Source organism: Piliocolobus tephrosceles, chromosome 5 (genome assembly GCF_002776525.5).
Source record: "Piliocolobus tephrosceles isolate RC106 chromosome 5, ASM277652v3, whole genome shotgun sequence".
Classification (NCBI taxonomy): domain Eukaryota; kingdom Metazoa; phylum Chordata; class Mammalia; order Primates; family Cercopithecidae; genus Piliocolobus; species Piliocolobus tephrosceles.
The window spans coordinates 139,599,879-139,604,571 of NC_045438.1; positions in this window are offsets into that span (position 1 = coordinate 139,599,879).

A 4,693-nucleotide genomic window follows, 5' to 3' on the forward strand; every position below is an offset into this window, starting at 1 on the left:
AAGAAACATTGAATAAAGTATTTGGTGTAAAGGTACGTGGCATCTCCAACTTACTCTCAGCTAGTCCAGAAAAAGAGATAGATGATAGATAGATGATAGATAGATAGATAGATAGATAGATAGATAGATAGATAGATAGAAAGAAAAATAGATGATATAACAAAGCTTTGGGGAAAATGTAAACTAATGCTCAATCTGGTTATAGGGTAAATGCTAGTCTTTGTACTACTTTTTTGCAACTCTGCTCTAAGTTTGAAATTTTACCATAATAAAAAGTCACAAAAAGTAGAAAATAATTTTTTAATTTTATATTTTATTCATATGTTTGCCTTTTAATAGAAAAATAACTATCAAGTTCTTCTCATTCATTTTATGGTGACTTCTAGGTAAATGGTAATTGAAAGACATTTCTAACCTAGCTAAGGAAAATAATTTCCATAAAACACAAAATCTTTCTTTGTTAATTAATAAGGAACTTTAGTTTTCTTTTCAGCATTTTCAGGTTATTTTCATAAATGTGATTATAGAAAACATAAAAATTACAATCCCAATAATCTTACATAAGGATGAAATAATATGTTGAAAATATTGAATTTGGTAGTGATTTCAAAATGTTCATGTAAAGTGAAAAAAATGTTTAGCTTCAATTAGATAAGAAGCTTATCTTCTGATTTGTTTACTTGGACTCAAAACTTATTTCTAAACTGAAAAACTGAATACAAATAGAGAAGACACAAATAAATGGGTATTCATGATATGAACTAAGCTAAAAATCTGGGGAGAAGAGTGACAGTATACTTCTGAAGGATGTGTGAATTTAACTGAATTTGAAAAGATAAAATCTTAGGGGAAGGAAGATAAAAATTCATTGAGAGAACAAAGAAGGAAGGCAAGGTGGGAGGGAGGGGCAGGAAAATGTAGAAGAGCCTGAGTAAAGGTCTTAGAGTTGCAGGTGTGTCTGTCACAGGGTTCACAAAGCTGAACCACACGGCCTGAAGCAGCTTTCTACATGATGTATTTTTCTCTGGGACAATAATTTAGATAGTATATAAATTCTGAGCACGAGCTATCATTAGTACATATTTATTCTCCAATTTAGAGAGTTCTGAATATTTAATGAATCATTAAGTGACTGTTCATCATTTAATACATTGCGCCCAGTGAATCTCATGTTACTTTTTTGTTAAAAATAAAATAATATCTTGCAAATAGTTATGACTCTTAGGTGACGCTTCTTCTCCAGTGAGTTTTCAATGTTTCATAAAAAAAAAATAATACTTACTTTTGTTATATAGTTATTGTGTCAGGCATAGTAACCCTTTTGTTATATACTTTTGTTATAACAAAACTTTTGTTATATAGTTATTGTTTTGTTACTTTTGTTACATAGTTATTGTGTCAGGTATTTATCCCTTTTTCTCTGAATTCTTTACTTCTTCCAGCTTTGCCACATGCCCTCTATTTCATTCCTCCCACAGTCAGTTATTTTTCTTATACCTCCCAACTGGTTACGGCACAGGAAGAAAGGAATCATTGTGGGGCCACCTGTGATTGCTTCTTTCAAGGGTCTCTTAATCGCTCATGTTTTATAAACGCAACTCCTGAAAAAGATATCAGGAGTAGCTAATTGGTTGAGTTTCAGCAGAAAAGTTTGGAACATTGTTTGATCCCAAGATTAAAAGATGGACCTCAGACCTTATTAATAGACTTGGTAATGTAAATAATCATTAGCCAGTTATTACACTAATCTAGATTACTTCCAACAATTTAAAAACCATCCAAGAAAATTAGTCTGCACATTGTTTTAAAAGAAAAATTTTAAAATTATGGCTCAATCAAGAAACAGCAATAGTCATAGAGTAAATCATGAAAATTTCTTCACTCAGAGGTCACTGTCCTAGAGGGATGATGAAAGTTTTCCAAGACATTTTTAAAAATTTCTCTAGAATGGGAGATAATACATCATGAGAAATGTGAACACAAATGTTATGGTTACTTCCTCTCATGTCGATATAATTTTCTTCTTTCTTGTACATTAACTAAAACAAGAGGCCGCTGCGAGATATCTTATTGTATGCCTGTATCAAAAATATCTTGGTCGGTCACCGTGGCTCACACTTGTAATCCCAACACTTTGGGAGGCCAAGGTGGGTGGATCTCTGGAGCCCAGAAGTTCAAGACTAGCCTGGACAATGAAATGAGACCCTGTCTCGACAAAAAATAAAAAGAAATTATCAAAAAAATCTCATGTACCCCATAAATACATTCACCTAGTATGTATCCTTAAAAATTAAAAAGTAAAAGATGCTTTCATGAACCATAAATAAATGATCCTCTCTAGTTTTGGAAATCGGGTATAATGGGGGGGAAATGGCCTCTTTTCCCCATCTCCGTATCACTGGCCAAGTTTTTAAATTCTTACCATATTATTTCTTTATACTCTTTTCTAGTAATTAAGCAGTACTCAAACAATGCCTTTCACTCTGTCCTTCCTGTGTCTGTCCACATTCCTTGTATATTATCTTCCCAACCGATGCCCTCATCATGAATAGACGGATCTGATCTCTGACTTTGATCACCTTGAAATCACCAGTATAAATGGCTGCCTACACTTCATTCATTTACTACATCAAATTAGGAAAACAGTCTAATGTAACGATGACTATTATTGCTACAAAAGAGAAAGCACTGAGTCTACTAAAAAAATTTGTTTTACTCAAAAGATGAACTTGTTAGAGCTTTCAGTGTATCAAGAGATGGGCCTTTATCTTAGAGTAAATGGGCCCTTTTTGGAAACAAAAGAATGTGACTTGCTTTCCTCGACTTGGGCCACTGGGAGGGTAAATCCCAAAGTGGGAATTAATGCCCTTCAAGGAGTTGTCCTGGTTAGAACAGTTTCTCAGTGATATTCCTGGCATGATGCCACATTGTTGTACTAAGATGACAAGGAATCTATAGTTCAACCATCACTGAGAAAAATGCGTTGAGCTATATTTTCAGGGAAAGGAATGGGTTATCTTGAGTTACCTGAAACTTTTTCCCCAATTCTTCAGTATGCTATGGGCCAAATTTGAGATAAAGTTTGTCAGGTGGTCTCATTGAGGAATGGGAGAAGGCATAAAACATTTTTAAAAAGAAAATATAAAGATTACATTATACATATTTGTTTTATTAATTTGAATTCTTTAATTGTGTCTAACATCTCTAAAATTCAAGGCCAAGTTCAGCCCTGAAAAAGTGTTAAAAATTACCTTTGAAGACCATTCAAACTATACTCAGAAGATCACTACCAAACTCAGAAAACGTTTAACAAAATTGTTTAATATTTCCAAAATATTGTTATCAATTATTTCCCTTGATGTCTTATCAAAAGCTTTGCTGGAATATATAAAAAAGTTAAATTTTCTCTGATAGCTAGTCTATATCCAGTGATTGGCTTGTTAATATTTTTTTTAAAAGTATGTTATGAGTTTATAAATTAATAAAGATTTTAAAATTGTTACATTGTGTCTAGCTAATACTTTCCAGGGGTACCAAACAAAGTCTTGGTATGAAAATCAAGTCACATTTACAATACAATTATATTTTAAAATTAGTAATTTTAAGAGCATGATCAGGTATTTTCCTGTCTATTTAATTGAAGCAACTGAAATGGTCTTGGCTTCAGTAGTCTTGACTGTTGTGAAAACTCAATATGAAAAATATGTAAACATGATCCTCGATTCCCAGTGCATAATCATTCAATACATGTTAGCTGCTATTACTGTTATAGTAAATTTTAATTTGAACTGATGTTTAACAAACTATTCTACATTATTTCATCATTCTTTTAGATATTTAAAATATTAAAAATAAACATCTATGTTCCCACCACACAGAATCATCAACCATAACTTTTCTCATTTTTATTTTTAGCATTTTTAGCACATAAAGTGTCACAGATAAAGTTCATATCCCCTTTAACTATCACTCTCTGACCCAACACTGAATCCAGAGACAACTACCATGAGCTTGGTATATATCACTCCACTTCACTTTAAAATATATTAAATATAATTTTTCAGATAAATATGATTAAATGGTCATGTAATCATATGTTTAAATTTCTCTGTCTTATTGGAGAGGAATTTAACCAGTGATGCTACAACCTGTGGGGACTAACAGAATTCACTCAGTTATCAAAATCTAGGAAATGTCTGATATTCTGGTCCATAGGAGATTGTACCAAGCTCCAATATTTTTCATGCTTTGGTAACTAGACTTGTAGGAGAGTTCAGGCCAATCTACTGGGCACCAGCAAATGTTAACATTTTTAGGTGAGATGTTAGTAACTTGTGAAAATACAGACAGCATGACATGATTTAATTACAGCAAAGTATTTCTAAGGCAGCAGCCCTCAACTTTTTTCCCTACAATACACACTAAGATAAATAAAACACACTGAAAGTCACATCTGAAGAATCAAAAGGAATAAATGACACTAACTGATCTCTGCAAGCTTCTGTTAATTTGAGTGCTTTGTTTGGGAGGAATGTGAGTTGGAGTAGATCAAAAACTATTAAAGCATTATGGATGGAAGCTCAGCTGGAGTTGAGGTCTAGAAATTAGCATTTAGTTGTTGCAAGATGTGATTTCCTTTTCCCATTCTTTTCATCTTCATAAGCTATCAGAAAAACTATGCACTCCTAAGGTG